Source organism: Meriones unguiculatus, chromosome 18 (assembly GCF_030254825.1).
Source record: "Meriones unguiculatus strain TT.TT164.6M chromosome 18, Bangor_MerUng_6.1, whole genome shotgun sequence".
In the NCBI taxonomy this organism is placed as follows: domain Eukaryota; kingdom Metazoa; phylum Chordata; class Mammalia; order Rodentia; family Muridae; genus Meriones; species Meriones unguiculatus.
The window spans coordinates 51,235,959-51,257,255 of NC_083365.1; the positions used below are offsets into that span (position 1 = coordinate 51,235,959).

The window sequence follows — 21,297 nt, forward strand, 5'->3', positions numbered from 1 at the left end:
AATAAACAAAATAATAAATAAGTACATAAGGGCATTTAGTACAGAGCTTAACTTTTGATTCATGTCATGAAGGCACATAACAATTTTTGTCTACCTGTAATTAATAAATTTTGGTTGTATACATTAATATATGAAAGCATCAATTGATCAGCACACACTTTCTGTCACTAATAAGCTACTATGTTGTAATCCATTTGCTGTTGTATTTTCACGGTTATTGTAAAATGGACCTACATGAAGCTCAACTTTGTCTCCAGCTTCATTCTTGAAATTGAAGGTTGTTTCCTCACAAGTGTATGACACTCACATAATCAAGGCTCAGAACAATCTTATGGAAATTATTAGCTTTCTAGACAATGGTTACATTATTTTACCTTTTCTCTCATTTGATGAAAAAGTAATTTTAATGGGAAATAATTCGTACAAGCAACATGTAAAGAAACACTGATTTTTAATAGATAATAAAGGTTTTATAACTAATTTTAATTATGACATGAATTTACTTACATAAATATTTGTTAATAAGTAATCCAAGCAAAATAATATGTATATATATATATAATAATTTGGATGATGTCTTCTCATTATACAAGGTATTTGATTTCTGAGTAAGGGCTACAGAATTAAAAAGCAGCTAGGGCCTAGACATACACTGAAGGACTTTTCTCCTTTTAGTAAATTGTGTCCCTGATTTAAATTGATCATTTGTTTTCTGGGCTAATCTCCAAGAGGGGGCATGGCCTCTACATTTGCAGAACACACTTACATAACTCCCCTTCTTGTTACATCAGGTTAGTATTTTGAAAGTTTGTTTGTTGTTGGGAAAAACACAAAATAAGAAACCAAAGGAACAAGGAGGAAAAGGAGAAAAGAAGAAAGGAAGAAAGGGAGAAAGAGAGAGAGAGAGAGAGAGAGAGAGAGAGAGAGAGAGAGAGAGAGAGAGAGAGGATAACTGACTCATACTAGTTGTTTTGCTGTCTCCATTTTAACCTCAGACAAAGAACAGTCATCAGAATGCCCTATGGTATTTTGAACAAAAGGCTCAGTGTTCATGGTTCTACTTGGAGAACCCAAAATAGCATTGAGTAAGCAGTGACATACTGACGTGTTGTGCTGCTAAAAGCACAGCATCCTTAAGTCTGAGGACAGTAATTCAGGGAGGGTTGGCTAAGAAGCCTGTAAATCAAAGAGAGAAGCTCTTTTCCTTCTTTTCTTACAGAACTGTGACGAACCTGCAATTTCCTTTTCCTCATGTTTCCTGGGATTTGAATCTGCTCAGGTAAGACTGTAATGGTTCAACATAGATTGAAATGTATAAATCATCTGTATTTAATATATTGAGTCATCACGTAGTTGAAAATTAAGGCTAGTTGGAGTTTTATAAGAAAAAGCAATCTGGAAACAATTGTGTTGGACATTTCTTAAAACATTTAAGAACAATTTTCTATTTTCCTAATACAAATTTATTTTTAAAAATTCTCAAATATTTGGAGATAATAAATTATATTTTTTTGGTGAATCGATAAGACTGGGCTTAATTTTAAGTTATCTCGCATTTTCTGTGTATCATTGGGAACTATGGATAATGAAGTATTCCTTTAAATATGGGGAATATATTTTTTATAAAAGAAATAAGAAATATAACAATTCATTTCTTTATAAATACTTTTCAGAGTAAAAGTTTTTGCATGGTTTAATAATTGTGTTTATTTGAAGACTAACAATTATCAAAGTCAGAGTATATGATTTCTTTCTCCTCATTCTCTCTCTCTTTCTCCCTGCTGTGACCATTATTTTTTCCAATTTGTACACATCTTAGAGTAGTTTTATTTACAGTTTTGATGTTGTTGTTTTGGTTTTTGTTCCTGTGTTGAAATTTTTCCATTGTATTTATCCACAGGAATTTTCTAAATTGATTTGATTAAATTATTATAAACCAAAGATACTTTAATATGATGTGTGTTTTGAATTTTTTCACCTTCAGAGAATATTGAGGCGAATATAACATCTTAACATGATTTAAATAATGCATTGCTTGTATGTAGATGTCAATGCTACCTTGTTTCAACGCACAATTTTGTTTTGTATCAGAGAAAATAAGTTTAATTTAAATAAAAATGTAAGACATGTACATATAAATTTCCCATGTATTTTTCAGAAATTAATTTAGTTTAATTATATATAAATAAATATAAATTGAAGGTGGTTTTACCCTTCATCACTTTAGAATGCCAACATTTTACATGTTTTATTTTAATGATTAGTACTGAGCATTCCATTGAGTCAGGAGAAATAGAAAACAATTTATTCAGTGCTTTAAGAGGACACATTGATCAAAGCTTTCTTGGAATTTATTGCTATGAGCCTGATATTGACAACCAAACTTACTAGTAAATAACAGAAAAAAATAACTTTAACTGCTCTAAGCCATGATTTCTTTTTGAAACTATGATCTTTTAGCATGTTTCCCAGAACATATTAAGACTAAAAGTAAAGTGCTGTGGAACTTACTAATATTTCTACAGGAATCATTTTTATGGTTCCAAAGACAGAAAATAGAGAGATGAGATTACCAAACTGACCAGAAAGATGATTGACCTGGTGAAAACAGAGCAAAATCATATGTAAAAAGAGACATGTTTCTGTCTTCCGTGCTGTCTCTACCCTTGAAGAGAGAGAATGTGGCTGAATGATGGAAAAAGTAAAAATCATTATCCAATTAGTTCATTTTTCAAAAGTGTTGAATATGTTGACATGGTTTTTTAAGAGGATGTTGGTCTCATTATCCACAGGGTCTAGAATTAGTAAAGCAAGAACAAATTTCACAAAATTTCTCACACTAATTATCAAGTTGTTACATAAAATAGTTAGTGAAACAAGACTTAACAGTGAAGGAAAAACATGATTTTGATCTTCAAATAGTCTACTTTGACATAGAAAATGAAGGTTAAATTGTTACTGCGCACAGTGAATTATCACCATGAAGGATCAATGCATTCCTACTTGATCTTTGCTTTACTTAAGACTTATGTTATGAATGGTTTGCCCTTACAATATGTCATATTGAATTGAAAGTAATTTCAGCTCATCATTCATGTCTTAAATTGACCAAGGTAATTTTCTTTCTACGAAGAATTTATAAGTTGTATTTCTGTGGAAATGAGCAGTGTATACATAAGTTATAGGAATGTAACTATGACACTTTTTCTTCCTTTGTCATCTGGCTAAACTGTCTCAAAAATTCTGTCATCTATTATATTATTAAAATGAGTGATAAAAAAATGCTGGGGCCCGCAGCCACACATTAGGAGGAGCTCCAGGAGTCTTTTGGAAGAGTCAGGGAAAGGCGAGGCAGTCCTGGAGGGAATGATAACTCCACAAGAAGACCAAGAAGAGTCAGCTAACCTAGAATCATAGGGTTTTCAGAGACTGAAGCACCAACCGAAGAGCATGGACATAGGTTCCAGCACTCATGTATTTGTCTTCACCTGGGTCCCCTAGCATGCAGGGCAGTGTTGTCTCTGACACAAACTCTGTTGTCTGCTCTTGGATCCCTTTCCCCTAACTGGGCTGCCTTGTCTGGCCTCAGCGGAAGAGGTTGAACTTCTGTTCTGTTCTAACTTGATGTGAACAGGTGGGTTTGCACAGGAGTTGGGGTTGGCAATGGGGGGCTGATTGACTTTTCTGAGGAAAAGTGGATGGGGAAAGGGTGAAGAGGTTGGGTCTGGGTGGGGAGGAGGGAGGAGACTGCCATTGGGATGTAAATGAATAAGTGAATAAATAAATAAATTTAATAAGATGCAAGCATATCGAGTCAATAGACTAAGACCTTCTTTAATAAAATGATAACATTATCAAAATACACAGACAAATATAAAATGTAACGAGACCATTCAAATGTTAATGTGAAAAGGATATAGTTATCGCTGGAAAGTCAAGCAGAGCATTGCTGTTTGTCAGTGAGTAAATACACCTTGACAGTATGTGGAATAGCTCTTGAGCTAGTAGATACAAATGCCGCTCTTTCTGCAGTGTTTAATAAAAGGAAACCGGGCTACAGTGTCCTTTAATTTGCATATAAATGCATCTCTTCTAAAAAATGCTCCCTGCGGAACAGGTGTAGATATGAGCATCTCTGTGAATATATTTTCACTCTTAACCAGGGCTTGTAGATTTTACCAATTATAGGGGCAGATAAAGTTTATAAGCTATAATAAATAAGCACTCATACATACACAAACCTAGGTCTAAATATTTGTCCTCAGAGAGAGTATCTCTAGTTGTATTCATAATATTTTTGTAATTTCACTTTTACAGTTATTAGTAGAGTTATCATAATATCATAATTATTAAATTTCAAAGAATATATAATGCATCATTTATTTTTTATTTCACCTTTATGTATTTTATTTACGAATTTCCTTTCAGAATCATGTTTGGCAAACATTTTCTGCGATTCTGTGAGCTTGATCTTTTCTGTGCTGCTTGTTTTGCAGCACAGAAGCTTTGTGACAGGATGGTCTTACTTGTTAGAACTTCCTCTTTCTTCCTGGGCTGCTAGAATTTAGTGAAGAGTCTTTACCAAAGCCTGTATATTAAACTGTGTTCATTATTTTCCTATGGAATTTCAAATTGCCAGAATTTACATTAACAGTGATATAATATTAGTTTGTTTTTTGTAAAGGTTTTTAATTTTCATTTTCCATATATATTGTATATATTTCTAAGTGATATGTTAAAGATGCCGTCTTTTAAATACTGTTAAATCTTTGTATTTCTGGATTTACTGTTCTCTTGGTCTGTCTGGTATCTCGTTCTTTGTTTACCAGTGTCTTCATGTTATTATAATGTTTCTATAATATGTTTTGTTCTTAATAATTATGGTATTTTTAGTAATTCTTAAAATCACTAAATTAAGAGTTAATTTTTAAAATGCAAGCATTTTGCTTGTGAGTGCTTTGATTATGTGAGATTTTTTCCTGCTGTGTTTGTGGCCCTGTGTTCTTTCTCAAGCCCCATAAGGAAGAGAAAAGAACTTATGGAAAAAAAATATGAGAATTTTTCCTTTTAATTATGCTTCATTTTGTGTATTTTTATTTTGAGAATAATAAGTTAAATATTCCATAAATTATTAAAGCTTTGAATAAATACTACTAGTTAGTATGCTATATATGAACATACATATGTTAGGGTCCAATTTCAGCCTTGTTATCGATTTTCAATTTTCTTATAATTTACTTTCATTTTATGTGCATTGGTGTTTAGCCTGTGTTCATGTCTGTGAGGGGGACATCAGATCTCAGTCTTACAAACAGTTGTGAGCTACCATGTGGGTGCTGAGAATTGAACCTGGTTACCCCGGAAGAGCAATCAGTCACTAAACCGTTGAGCCATCTCTCCAGCTCCTTGTTATCAATTTTCAATGGCATACATATTACATTACTTTATTTTTATCCTCAGTCCTCTCACTTCTTCTCATCTTCATCTTTAGCCTCACTGCTATAACAATTTTAAGAGAAAAAACTAGGAAGAATTGCAGTTAAAATAAACCACAGTCAACTACTGCACATATGTGTATCTTTTTTTTTTCTCCCCCCAAATCCATTATCAATAGTTTCTTTGAGGATATTGTTTAGTTATCAGCTCTGAGTATAAAGACTAAATTGATTTGACTTAAACAACTCATGACTTACTAACTAGCTAAATCAAGTCATTTGAATTCAGCATGCTCCGTGTGCACATGTATAAAACGATAATGGTTGCATGTGTGTCAAATAATCAGTGAAGACAACTGTTTTCCCGTGGCTGCTTTCAGTGTGACAATGCACACCAGTCAATGTGAAGGGGTGAAGAAAGGCAGAGCACAATGCTCCAACTCTTTGGCTTGGGTTATCATTTTTTGTTTGCTTAAAAACACCCAAGCCGGAAGGAAAAGCTGGAGGACAGGGATTTTATCAAACTTTCCCAGAGATTTTTATGAACAGAAATTATACAACACAGAAATTCAATAATTTAACTACCCAAGCTCTTATTTTTTTAGAAAAAAAAACATAATTATTGATATGTTTCCATGCTCATCACAGTATTTTAAACCAAAAGAAAGATAATAAAATCCAAATTATAGAACATAGCAGTGTTATGATGTTTCTTCTCATATAAATGCATTATTATTATTAATACTGAGATAAGATACAATGATTCCTCAAAGTTGAAGCTAGTATATTTTATACTGCAGTCAATTAAGATACACGAGAAAACGTGAATTTAAAATACATTTATGTAAACATTTTATATTTTTTCATTGCTTTTGTTAAATTTTATTTTACATTTTATTTTTAATGGCCCCATTTCCCAACACACCCAACTCTATGTTATTTTATTCTTAAAAATAAAAAATACATAAAAATCATAAAATAAAAGTAAAATCAAATGGGTAGAAAATCAAGAAGACAAAAATAATGAAATCAAAGTCCATAAAATATTATGGAGCCCATTTTGTGTCAATCAGCTAATCTGGGCATGAGGCCTGCACTGGAGTAGAGTTGATATTCCCAGTGAAACTCCATTAGAGAAAACTGATTTCCTTCTTGTCATCAGATGTAAATTACAAGTAACTTCCCCATCATGGATGGGACTCTCTCAGCAATGAGACCCTCTTCCCGATTGAACTTATCTGGATTTATGTGTTGCCATAGTTTCTGTCATTCATTATCTCTGGTATGTTTCTTTGGCAAAATATTAATAGTAGGTGTTCTACTTAGTCCATGACATTATCCTGTTTCTTGTTGTTGTACACTCTGGCAGAGGTAGGCATGGATTCCATCTTATGGAGTGGCCTTAAATTTGGAGAGAGACTGAATGCCAAAGTGGATGGGGAAAGCCCATAAAGACATACACAGAACAAAGGACCATAGACCACTGAGAAAACCTGGGAGCTGGAATTCCTTTCCCAGCGAAGAGCACAAATTGACTATCCAGTGTCAGTCAACTGGTCTGCCCTAAATACACACACAAACACACACACACACACACACACACACACAGTCTGGTGTAATATTACACAGACTAAACAGGTTATGTTTAGAAATATATATATATGTATACATATATATATGTATGTGTAAATATATATGCAATGACAATTAGTGAAAAGAAAATATGATATGCATTTAAAAGAGAACATGGAGCAGAATATGTGAGAGTTTGGAGAAAAAATAAAAATAAGAAAACTTCTAAATAAAATATACAAAAATATTAGTTACTCCCATAACATTTGCGGCACTATTGCACCAGTATGTCATTCAGGCAGGTCTTGTCGTAAGTCACAGAGTTCATAGTTGGGTGACATTAATCATTAGGATTATCCTCTTAGCCTGTGCAGGCTAGCTTCTAGCACCAGGAATGCTGGTTATTATAGTGAAGGTCTATTGAGAGACCAGCTTTACTTCTCCATTTTCAATGATATAATTAAGTCACATATGTCCATTGGTATCTTAATCAAAATAGGTAGAAATTGGAAACAACCTTGGTGTCCAGCATCTGATTAATGGATAACAAAATGTAGTATATATATTTGCACAATGGCATGTCATCAAATTCATAAGAAGAAAAGATGCCATGCAATTTCCAGTTAAATGGCTGCAACTAGAAAAAATTATCTTGAGTGATATAGCACAGACTCAAAAAGACAAATGTCATATGCTTTCTATTGTGTGTTGATATAGGCTTTCAGGCTTTCTCTCTCTGTGTGCCACAATCTACATAATCTAGGAGAAGAGATATCTTAAAGCTCCAAGGAAGAACAGAGGCTCTTCCAAAGAAGAAATAGAATATAGAAAAAATAAAAGGGAAATTAGTGGATTTGCATTTTAACCAAATTTATATAACATGTACACAAAGCTTCTCACAGAATACAGTAAAAAAACAAAGTAGCTGACCTACATTTTATTTTATTCTATAACGTTTGTGCTTTAAAAACTATGCATGTAGCCAGTAAGATGTTTCAGCAGGTATTCTAGTTAGATTTCAATTACTGTAAAAAAAAAATCATGATAAAAGTGTTTATTTTGCTTTTACTTCCTCCCCAGAGCCCAGCATTGGAAAAAAAAAATATTGACTCTTACATTTCAGTGTCTTTGTTACAAGACATACTCTTCAAGCTATCAAGAGAAATATAAACAAGCTAGCCACAAAACTGTGATCTACCATGGTGCTCTTCCTGGTAGTCATGCTAGGGCAATGCTGTCACAAAGCTTGTTCGGGTAACTAACAAATATCTGATTTGACTTAAGGCCCACTCCACAAGATGGAACCCCTATCTGATACTGCTCAGGTGGCCAAGACCCAGAGACCAGACAGCCCAGGGCCATAGGTAAAAACAAATAAGACTGATAAAAAAAAATGAACAACCAAGAACAATAAAATGCCTGCTAAGGACATTCTGCAATGATTATAGATTAGTGCCCCATTAAAGCACCATCAGAGAAGATTCCTCCAAAAGCAGATGGGAATAAATACAGAGACCCACAGCCAGATAAGAGATGTTGCCCCACACAGCCCTAAATGGGATGACTCTATCAAATTCCTCCTCTCAGGGCTCTGAACTCCTGAGAAGAAAGAAGGAGAAAAAATAGAAGAACAAAATGGGGGTAAAGAACACCAAGAAAAGAAGACTCTACAATGCAACAAAATCAAAGCTCATATGATCTCACACAGACCTAAACAAGAAATCATAGGGCCTGCAGAGGTCTACAACCAGGTCCTCTGCATATATAATAATGGCTTCCAGTTTAGTATTTTATGGAATTCCTGAGTGTGCAAACTAGTTGGTCTCTGATTTTTGTTTCCACTCTTGGGCCCTTTTCCTTCTGTTGGGTTGTCTTGCCCAACTCCAACATTGGTGACTAGTGCTACAGCAGGGTTTTGGAACAGAGCTCCAATCTATGGCATCATCTAGAATAAGGACACTGCCTACCAGCTGATATTCAAGCAAGTGGCTTTGAATAGCTTGGGGAATCTTTATTTATACAGTCACAAGCGTCTTTGCTTGAAGAGTGTTATTATTGTTTTCTTCTTATTCAACAAATCATACCATCAGCATAACAAAAGCTCTGTAATTGTAAAAGCCCCATATGTTTCCTCAAGTAGTTTCTTTTTCCCTCTTCACCTGGGTCAGTCACTCTCCAACCTTATTTTGTACTATAAAACAAAATTTCAGCAAGCCAAAAATAAATGTCTAGCTAAGCATGTACCATTGACATGAGCACATATCCAGTTGGCGAAAATTCAGTTACACAGTTATGCAAGGTGCGAGACGGATTATCCATTTCTGGGTATAAGTCCATCCACCTCTATTTTTGAAATTGCAAGTTAAAGTTGTTTTACCCCCAGTCATCAAATAGCACCTCTTTGCCAAAAAACTTTTTTTTAATTGCAGAGACATGCTCATTGAACCAAGCAACCTTTTTTGATATGCACCCATTAGTTCCTGATACCATCTTTCCATGTTTTAAGTCTCTGTTGATAAGACACAGCTTCCAAAAACAGTTAACACAAGGAGGACGCATTGCTCTACCCAACTGTTACAGGTTTAGTCAGTGGGACTGTAGCTGTTTCTCTAGAGGGATGGTTACATGCACCCGAATGTCCAAGTTTAATAGGGAGAGGAAGGACAGAAGAGCTTTACCCCTTTGAAAGAGTTTTGAGAAACACATGGACAAGGTTTTCAGCCTAAGTGATCCCAGCCTTCTCTGTGATTGACCAAGTGAAACTAAATATTGCTGTGAGTATAAACAGCATAGCGAAAGCAAGAAAAGCTTGGAGTACACTCGATCTAGGTAATAACCATATAGAGGTCACCAAAATCATTCCACAGGCCCTTGCCATGTGGGAAGGGGTTTCCATGAGCCTTGCCGCATTGAGTCTATGAGTGAAGCACTCAACAGGCAGTTCCTTGTAGATGCTGCATGGCTGCTGCCTCTCCAGTGTTAGTCTTTTTGTTATTATCCCTTAGAAAGCTGTTCTTTCCTAAAGAGAGACAGAAAAAAAGTGGATACGAATGACAGGGGAGCTGGGGAGAAACTGGGGCTGTAGAAGGAGGAGAAACTTTAATCAGGATATTTTATTTGAGAAAATATCTATTTTCAGTAAATGGAATAAATATACTATTTCCGAGGAGGAAGTGAAAGGGACAACAGTGGGAAGTTCAGCTTACTAGCTTTCACTCAAACAGGATTAGATGAATGGGGAGGAGGTCCCCCCATCAGTGGACTTGTAAAGGGGCACGGTGGAGATGAGGGAGGGAGGGAGGGAGGGAGGGAGGGAGGGAGGGAGGGAGGGAGGGACTGGGAGGGAATGAGGTAGCGGGACACGGCTGGGATACAGAGTTAATAAAATGTAACTGATAAGAAAAAAAATAAAAAAAAAATTTAACTGTCAAAAAAAAATTAAAAAAAAAAGATTTTTTTTCAACCTGAATTCTTGTGCAAAACTACCTAGGAATAGCAAAGCCACAAGCAAGATAGACCTGCCATATCAATCATTAAAAAAAAGTAAAAGATAAAGTAAATTTTAAGGGGGGAGGAAAGAAAGAAACAGAGAGATGAATAAACAAACAAACAAATAAATAAGTAAATAAATAAATGTCCTACAGACATAGAAGAACATTTGGAGAAGCCATTTTCTCAGTTGAGATTTGATGCCTTTCATTCTGTTGAAGAACATTCATGTTTTCACTTGCTCTTTGTTGTGTATAGAAGAATAAGGAGTTTGCTATGACATTATATTTTCTAAGAAGGTCAGATGCCTGCAAACAGAACGACCTACACATGATCTGAACGAGAACAATTGGTGTAATAACAGTGGCAGCAGAAAGCCCATGAGGACTCAAAATTATACCAAACAACAACAACCACAAACCAACCAACCAACCAACCAAACCCAAAACAGGTACAACAGCAAAATCTACAAGTAACCCCGAAACACTGAGATGAGAGGAATCGTTTCGCAAAGAGAACACACAGATACTGGTTATCTAATACCACACAGCCCTTAAGACATGTATGCAAGTAACAGTGAAGCCTGTAGTTGTGTCGTTATGGGGAAATATAGACACATATTTGAATATACCAACAATATAAAAGTATATGAAAATACACGATCTACTACAGCAATTAATGAAAAACAAGCCAAATAAACTTAGAAAAGAACTAAAAGATGTATGTTGAAAGAGTTTGGACATAGGTAAGGGGAGAGAAATTTATGCAAATTTGTGATAACTTTATAATTGCAAACAATTAAGCAAGTCACTAAAAACTCAAGTAGAGTTATTAATGATAATGAAATAAATAAATAGAATGAAAAAGACAACACAGATTTGGTAGATATGAGAGGCTGTCCTAGAAGCTGTTGGATGGGGAGTAAGGTGTGTATATGAGAAGACACATTGTGTGATTGTATGAGTTACTCAATGGTTAAAAAAATATTCATTTCAGGACCAATTAAAAATATCTTCATTCCTACAAAACAAAATACTGCCATCTAAATTTTTATACCTCAAAAATAGATAGGTAAATTGAAAAAAGGTAGATACATAGATAGACAGACAGATAAGTATGCACAGACAGTATAAAACGATACCATGGGAAAAAGAATACAATGCTTTATTGTATATCTTAAAATTGTAATATGACATATTCATAAGATATTTATTGATAATAATGTTTTATTCATGAGCTATGTTAGATGGGTATATTTTAAAATATAGGTTAACTGGCTAATCCCCATATGTAGAGAACAGAATGATATTTATAATATGCAAATTATAATATGAATGTTAAAATATGCTAGCAGAAATATACAATATGCATGATTTGCAAATTGAGCTAACAGTCTGACATATAAATAAACAATAAATTTCATATCCTGGTGTTCTGATAAAAAATTAGTAACATGGACTAAATGCATATTAAATATGGAACAAAATGAAAAAGAAAAAAATATGCACTTCCATCCCCATGTGTTTTCTATTGTTGTGATAAAGATGATTACCAAACACAACTTGGAGGAAAGTAGTTTATTTTAGCTTACAACTCCCAAGTAACAATCCTTCACTGAGGGCAGTCAGGACAGAGGCTGGAACTTAGAGGCAGGAAATGAAGGTGAGACCATTGAGGCGTGGAGCTTTCCACCTTGTCCTCTACGGACTGTTCAGCACAGAATCAGCTTCCCATGGATGTCAATCTAATGGAAACATTTGCTCAATTAGGTTTTTCCTCACAGACTAGTTTTCAGAAAGTGGACAAAAAATTTTAGCTAGCACAACCTCCCTTAGTAGTTGATGGAGATGCTGAAACAAAAAGTCTTATTAAGTTAAATTGATGTGTAGGGCACATGTGTCATTACATACAACTTTAGTCACTGACCAGGGCTGTACATATTCATAATATATACAAATTTTAATTTTTTGAGAGAGTTTACTCTTAAATATCTCTAAAACAAATAGTTTTCCTGCTTAATTTTTTGTCAACTTGACAACAATATTGAGTCAACTGTGAAGAGGGAACATAGTTGAGGCATTGTGGGAATTACATTGACCTGTGGGTATGTATGTGGGCATTTTTCTTGTCTAATGATTGATGACAAAGGTCCAAGCCATCATTATACAACATGATCCCAGGTTGTATAAAAAAGCACACTGAGCAAACTAGGGATGCAAACCAGTATTCAGCATTTTCCTGTGGTTTCTCTTCAATTCCTTCCCTGGTTTCCTCCATGATAAAATAATCTCCGGTTTTTCATTGAACCTCTGATTTATATTATACTTTTCTATGGAGTATAACTAACTACTCAGAGTGCCATTACCCAACACTTTCAAGTGTTAAATATGAAGTCTGGAATTCATTGTGACATAGGAACGGTCTTTTCATATCCTCCAAATAAGACTCTTCTAAGAATTAATATGAATTCAATTTTTTTTCAGAACTAACACCGAAGTCCAACTAATAATAAAACTTAAATGCAGACTAAAATTATTATACATATGAATTTGAAATGAGAAAATTAGGTTAGGATTTCAAAAACATTTCAGAAAGGATAGTTCAAAGAAAGCTTAACTTTTTATTTACCTAAACTCTTCACTATTGATATCCTAGGGTCTGCACCAAGTCTTCAGTTTATATATTATAGCTTACAATTTAGTGTTTTTAGGATGCCTCTGTGTGTGTAAATGAGTGGGTCTCTGAGCATGATGCCTTATCCTGTGCTTTTTCCTTTCCGTTTGTTTTTTTGTCCAACTCCTACGTGTTGTTTTTTGCTTCATTATATCATATTATGATGTTATATTATAGTATTTGTATCATATCATTAATCATTAGAAGCCTGTTTGTTTTCTGAGAGACAGAAAGTGAGTGGATTCAAATGGGATGGGAGGTAGGAAAGAGTTGGGAAGAGTAGATGAAAGTTAAAAACATAACCAGGCTATTAATATTATATATTAATATATATTAATAAAATGAATAATATACCCTAGTTTCTATGTTTAAGTTCACAGGTTAGGCTTAAAACATAGTCAACAAAGTACAAAGTAACTTTTTGATATGAATAATGAGGGATGAGTCATAGTCTGACACTTGTCATCTGCTATCCATGTGTTTGTCATGTAAAATTTTAATAGGTGATTCTGGGTGGGAGTGGGAATTTAAACACATACTTATATTCCAATACGTTTTTCTTGATGCGTGATAACTGCATACACTGCAGTCGGCACATACTCAGCCCATGGCCCCAACCTCTTTCAGATCACCTTCCATATGTGGACAGACACAGTTCTGTGATCTCTCTTCTTTTAAACTCATGCATTCCAATTAATGTTCTTCAAACATTCTTCAGTATGGGTCTTGTGCTGGAGTTAGATAACTTCTTAGGAATAACATCTTAAAGAAAACTGTTTCTTCCTCCCAGAGCAGCTACCAAATGTCAATAGTTTCACATCTGCTGATGTGGCTTCATGCATTCACCATCACCCTGGTCTATATTGGGATTCTGTTTGATTTAAACATGTAAAGGTCTTGTGGATGCTACAACAGTCACTGTGAGTTCATATGTGAAAATTCCCTGTTCTGTCTGGAAAACATTTTCCTTATAGTCATCCACTGCCTCTGTATTATACACTCTCCACCACATCCCAGTCTTCTCATCAGTGACTCCTGAGCTTTGAAGGGAAAGCTATGACATAGACTTTACAGTTAGTACTGAGGACTCCAAAGGCTCTCATCCTCTGCGTATTGACCAGTTGTAAGTTTCCATGTTGATTGATTTCACTACAAAGCAAAACAGATAAACTAGCAAAAAACAAATACACTTCTCTGATGATTTCTAAGAGACGCACAAATCTCTAGATAAAGAAATGTCATTAGGAGTAATTTTAGTATTATATTCCATTAGCAAAATAGGAGTAGTAAAAACAGTAGGTTCTTCTCCGGAGAACAAAATCTATCTCTTCATCCCAGTAATTATGTCAAATATAGGTTTTATTCTATAATATTTTATTTTATGTTTAGGTGAAACATCTGTAGCTACTGCCTTATATTCATACAGCTGGTGGGCCAAGGGCCTTTTCCATTATTTGTTTCACCCAAAGCCTTAACGTATTTCTTCATTTCACACACCTAGCTTTAAATATAAAATATTTAAACTGTGGAGAAACTTTTTATCCTATTTTAGCAGCTTATATCTTTAAAGTATTTTTGATATTTTAAAGTTTCAGAAAGCCCTGATCATCACAAATTTTAAGTCCTTTGGTAGATCTTATTGGCCAAGCCTTCTCAATGGTTTCCCAGGAACAGAGCCATTGCATTAATTGCCATCTGCTTTTCACCATGACAAGCTGAGCTCAGTGGACTCAAAATTTCATGTTCTACAAGCGTTTTAGAATACGTTATATTTTTATATGTTTTCACAGATGGAATAATCATCTTTATGTAACCAAAAAGAGGTCATTGAAATTATAATTTCTAATTAGATTCAGTTTGAAGTTATATTAGTGCAGAGATGACAATATTTTTCATCCCTAAAGTCATAATTAGTCTTTCTTTGCAAACATAATTGTTCTGAGCCACACTGGGATCATTGTCAGTTTATGTATGTCTGTGCAATATCACGCATTGCTTCAAGCACGATCATGTTTATTTGTCACAACCACTTAACCATGCTTAGCACAAAGGAAGCTAATGACATTCAACTGTCCTAAACTATAATTGTACCAGATATTTAATAAAGGTATTTGTGTGTGTATACATTGCAGAAAATATTGGCTGACATTCCAAAATTTAGAAAATAGTAATCATTAGAAATTAACTACTTATTTGTCAGTGTTTAGATAGTAAGTTAAATGCACAAATATGTAAACCCACACCTATTTGTGCTTATATTGTGTAAAAGTGTCATTCAAAATTCTGAATGCAATAGCTTCCATCATGAACACATTCTCTATATAAGGCAGCCTGGGTGACACTTGCATTTTTCCAGAACTGCCTTTGAGACAAAATTTTCACCTCATCTGGACTGAAGAATAACCATCCACAGAAGTGACATAATATGCAATATCTCTTGTTACATATATGTATTAGTGAAATAAATATTGAAGTATACAAATAGTCATAGGAAAAATTCTTATTATTTAATTTTTCTGATGATTTTTATCTGTTAAGCTAAGGTATTCTAATCAAATTCACTACAAATTACCCTGTGTTATTCTGTGTGTGTGTGTGTGTGTGTGTGTGTGTTGTGTTCAAGAATCATCCATGGTGCCACAAATGCAATGTGGTCCTGATTAACAACTTTTTTTATAATTCAGATAGGCTTTCCTTCTGCATTAGCAGAGTACAATCTTAATCTTCCACTGCTTCCTTTCTGAATGTAAAAATAATTTTTCTCCCAAAGTACATAAATCATTTGTATGTACTTTAATTTGTTTTCATTCTGTCATCTTACGAAGTATTTCCCAGCACCAAATTTAATGGATGAATAATTAATAGTACTCATTTATTTTCAGTTTAAATGATTTTATTCCCTCATTTCCTGCTCAAAAGTAATTCCAGTTTTATATATCCTTACAAATGAGTAAATATTGAGGAAAAGTGTATCTTTTCATAATTTTAGAAGGAAGAAAATTAATATAAGAAAATTAGACTTCTTCCTCTTATGTTGCAATCTTTTGGTTCTTTGTTGTAATTTTAGGTATTCTTTTTCCCCATCAGTATTGAACATGCATGGTGCTACAAATGCAGTATTAATTCATTTATAGTCCTTCCTAATGATCAAGAACCCAGATTGTGAATTCCACACTATAAAATGGCAATACTAGTCCCTGTATATTCTATGACATCATACAGTGAATGCATGGGCTGTAATATCAAAAAAGGCAAAACTCCATTGTAGTAATTAAGACCATGCAAGACTTCATATAGTCTTTACTGGAGTTAAAAAATAAAAATCTGACATAAACTGTTCATTCACCCTGTAGTTTAGCTGGATGTTTTTGGATTTGGATTTGGCATGCTATTAACGGGAATCCAGAGTTCTGAGACACTGTTTTCTTCTCGTAAGCAGGAGAAGTTATTCCAATGCATTCCCTTTTCCTTTTTCCTCCTATTTTCTAAGAATTCCTATTTACAAGAATCCCATTTTAAAGGCATATGTGCAGTGTCATTCTTTAAGACTGCCAACTTCCCCTTGATCTTCAAGAGATGAAAAGTAGGACTGAGTTTCTATGTTTAGTCCATCTACTTCCACCCGGCTCAGCTTTTATCTTCATATTGCCACCAAATTCTTCAATCTGACTTCTTTTCCATCCTCAAGACTTTATTCCAACTTTGAGAAAGGTTTCTTAAAAAATATATAATAGAAAACACTTTACCATAGCTCCATTTAGAATTGTCTAGAGGTCACACACATACACACATGAAAAAAAAAATCATAGATCTTTATTCAGTGCAAACAAAACACAACATCAGCATCAGCTATTTGTGTCATATTGTTAAGTACTGTCTTTTTCATCCTTCCATCCAGAAAAACACAGAAATGGATTTAAATACTGTGATTACAAATAAATACTTAATACTGGATCAGAGACTCAATTTTTTAAACATATTCTCTACTTGGTATATTAGGTAAAATATGGTTTTTATATGATGTGTTAATGATGCTCATAAGTTTTTGTATTATAATTATGGTTCTGTATAATTTCATATAAATCTAAGTTACAGTATGTGTATGTATATATATTATGAAATATTTACTATATTCTGGACTTATTAATAAATACAAATAAAGCTATACATATAAATAAAAAAATCTCCACACTGAAACACCAAATTTGCATATAGCCCTGAAATAAAAATATTCAGGGCTTTATTATAATATCTTTACCTAATTGGACACTATAACCAGAGTTCCAAATACAGAGCAAAGGCTCTCATTTTGTGCATAACTGCTGTAACTAGATATCAGTGTTTTTGTTTTTTTTTTTTTTCTTTTTCTTATTTTGTCTGGATTCTTCCTGGAGTGCTTCTCCATCCAGCAGTGGTGACCGATGCCATCTTCTTCAGTTGCAGTGGACCATTGTTTGAAAAGGTTTTACAGTTCTCCTGAAATACATGGAAACTGTAGAAAACTTTAAGTACAGCACAGCGTAAGCAGCAAACATTAGATTCACACCACATATGCTAGAAGACAATTGAAAAGTTATTCTGATATGCTTTGTTATGTTTGGAATCCTGAAGTGATATTTTAACTATGTGATTGAAAATATCTGATAGTATATATGCAAGAGAAAATTACATTTTATGGGAATTGGTTCGAGGACACTTTTGTGCACTGTGCATTCAAATGCTGATTTAGGTTCACGGAGATATGGTTGCAGTCCAGACCGTGGTATTGTAGTCATTATGAAGCATCTCCTGACTCAGTATTTTGTAAAACACTGTTCACCATCACTGATTGGTCAAATAAAAAGCTGAGCAACCTATAGCTGGGCAGGAGAGTTTTGGTGTGACTTCAGACCCCAGGGGGCAGGTCTCAGGTGGAGACACTGCGCAGTTGTCATCAGGATATGGATGGAGAAGGAACTGCCAGAATGAGACTAAGATGGCGGTCAATAGGCCATCTGCTGGGAAGTTGGCCAGGTTGACATAGTCAGGTTAGAAGGGTTCATTATCTGCCCAGCTTCTGCTTGTAGCTTTTAATAGAAATAAAGGTCTCTGTATCATTATTGGTGGTCAGAGAAAGTTCATACCTTTACAGATATTGATATGTTATTTATCTTTGTTTTGTTTCGTGTGTGTGTGTGTGTGTGTGTGTGTGCGTGGACATGATATGCCACAGCACATGTATGGAAGTGAATGGAGAACATAGGAGATGCGGTTGTTATTTTTTTCCACTCTGATTTTGTTTGGAGCTTCTTTTGGTAGTTTTTTTTTAACTTTTTAATTTTTTATTAATTACAATTTATTCACTTTGTATCCCAGCTGTAGCCCCCTCCCTCATTCCTTCCCAATTCCACACTCCCTCCCTCATCTCCTCTCATTTCGTTTTTCTTTTTCTTTCTTTCTTTCTTTCTTTCTTTCTTTCTTTCTTTCTTTCTTTCTTTCTTTCTTTCTTTTTCTGATAAGGTTGTGGCTCCCTTAAAGCTCCTAATCCTCCTACTTCGGCTTTCAGAATTTGGGATAACAGATATGGATCAACAAGTCTAGCCATGTTTATGTTAGACTGTTTTATTGAAAGAAGAGACAGTTATTTCAACCATCTCTCTTTAAGGAAATGCTACTTTTTTTTTTCATCATTTGCTGTAATACTTCATGTAGGTTGGTTTTCCTTTTCTATGGTAATATTTTACTGAATTGTCTCATGTCAAGAATGTCATAATATACTGCCTTTTACCTTTCAATTTTTCTTTTCATATTTTATGCATTTTATCCAATTTATAGTTGACAGCTAGTGGGCAAGTTTGAACAGTTCCTATGAAACATTTAGCAAAATATGACTGCAGTTTATAGAAACAACTTTAAAAATGTACTGTGTGGTAACATTATTGACCCAAATATTTGTCTACATTTTAAATTTAATGATCTTTGGAGAGCAATTAATTCCTACCTATTTTAATTAACAACTTTTATTAAAATATTTATTGATTTCACATTATGTTGATATAAAAATGTAACTATAATCAATGTATTGTTTTAATAGTTATATGTTAAGTACAAAGGAAAGACAAAATATTAAGAATAAATATCCGCATAATAATTTCAACAATCATCAATTTTTGCCATTATTTTTTCTCTCCTGCTATTCTGACATCAAATAATTCTGTAAATACAAACATTACTTTTTTGCCCAAACCAGTTAGTTCAATATGCATGACAAAATGTGGCATGCTTCTTTACAATTAGATTGTATTTCAAATACTTGACATAATCAATAATGTATCCTTATTACCTTTTAAAACATTACTCCATACACATATTTTTATCAGAACCATATTAAATATTAAATTAGTTTTGTCTCATTTTCCTTAACTCCGAGTCTTAGACTTACTTTTAATTTGAAATATCTCATTCCCATCTCCTCTGAATATTTTCTCCACCTATGACATATAGAAGGAATGTTTCTGGCAGAGCAGAGACATTCAAAATTCTGGGTATCTATATGTTGAGTAGTATAAGATGCATACTCAGTCAAAGTTCTTGCAGAAGCATTGCAGTTCTGTGTTTTTAATGAAAAATTGCTATCTTTCAGACAGTGTTGAAAAATCTCAAGAAAGAGTCAGTATGTGGAATTATTTGATAATTATTTGATAAGTTCACCATAACAGTCAACATGATGAACTTGTAATTCATTACTCTTAAATTTATTTATTTTTCTTTAAAGTTTCTTCTCTTTACTCTTCCAGCCAAATTCTTTCACACCCATTAATCTCGTTCCCTTTAAATTTTCAAAAATTACATATAAATGCAGATGTGTAATCTACCTTATTTTCACCTAGAACCTCTGCTCAGATGTAGCCTATGGTCGCTCAGTAACCAATTGATTTCCCATAGTGAGGGGAACAAGGACTATTTCTAACAGGAACTCAATGACTGGCTCTTTGACCTCCTTACCCCCCGAGGGAGGAGCTGTCCTGTTAGGCCACAGAGGAGGACTTTGCAGCCAGTCCTGAAGATACCTGATAAAACAGGGTCAGATGAAAGGGGAGGAGGTCCTCCCCAATCAGTGGACTTGGAAAGAGGCAGGGAGGGGATGAGGGAGAGAGGGTGGGATTGGGAGGGAATGAGGGAGCAGGATACAGCTGGGATACAGAGTTAACAAAGTGTAACTAATAATAAAAAGAAAAAAAAAACATAAAAAAATTATGCTCAGTATAATTATTTTGCAAAACTATTTCCATCAAGACTTCATTTCTGTAAGAGTGGAGAGTGGCTCACTGGGTAAAAATGCTTGCTTCCCAACAATGTGTACTTAATTTAAAATTCCAACCATCCATGTAGAAAGTAGAATGTATCCTAGGCAGTAGAGACAGGAGGATACCTTTTTGTTTCTTTTAATTTCTTTTATTATTATTAATTAATTTAATTTACCTATCAGTCATAAGTCCCTCTCTCCTATCCTTCCAGTCCCACTTACCCTTCCACATCCTCCCTTCCCCTCTTTCCTCAGAATAGGGGAGCTCCCATATCCAGACACCACAGCTCATCTGTTCACATGAGGACTGAGTTTGTCTTCCTCCTCTGTGGATGTCTGAGGATTGCCGGCCACCAGCCTTTTCCCAGATTCAATGCGATATCTGTCTAAAGGAAACAAATAGACAGTGATAAAGCAGGTCATTTGTAGTACTATTCTGGTCTTTATACAAGCACATACACACCACACACAACACCACACATTCTCTCTCACACACACCACAATGTATTTTAAAAGGGAAACTTGAAAACCCAACCAGATACAAAACCTTCCTTCTTAAATCTGTCCTTCCTGAAAGATGTGCTGGAGCAATGCTAGCACAGAACTTGTGTGTGCATGGCAAGCAATGTTTGATTTAACTTCTGGCCCCTGATATTTAGAGGGAGCCTGTGCCTCATACTGCCTTGATGGCCAGGAACCAGGACTGGATAGCCCAGAAACCTAGAGCAGAATCAAACAACACTGGCCAACACAAAGCAAAACAAAAACAATAAAATGATTCCTAATGATATTCTGCTACACTCATAGACTGGCGCCTTATCATCACAGGGGCAGCCTCCTGCA

General features: G+C 34.5%; 1 protein-coding gene across 5 annotated transcripts in view; it reads left to right on the forward strand.

The window, feature by feature from the left end:
* Nucleotides 1–1,036: 1,036 nt before the first annotated feature.
* The window catches only part of Cdh19 (cadherin 19), a 92,702-nt gene continuing 72,441 nt past the window's right edge, over nt 1,037–21,297 (forward strand). The window contains exon 1 of one of the 5 annotated variants that reach the window (XM_060371466.1): nt 1,037–1,279. The gene's annotated coding sequence lies outside the window, so the exon portion shown is untranslated. The remainder of the gene's footprint in view (nt 1,280–21,297) is intronic. The other 4 variants (XM_060371467.1, XM_060371468.1, XM_060371464.1 and 1 more) reach the window with 4 other exon arrangements.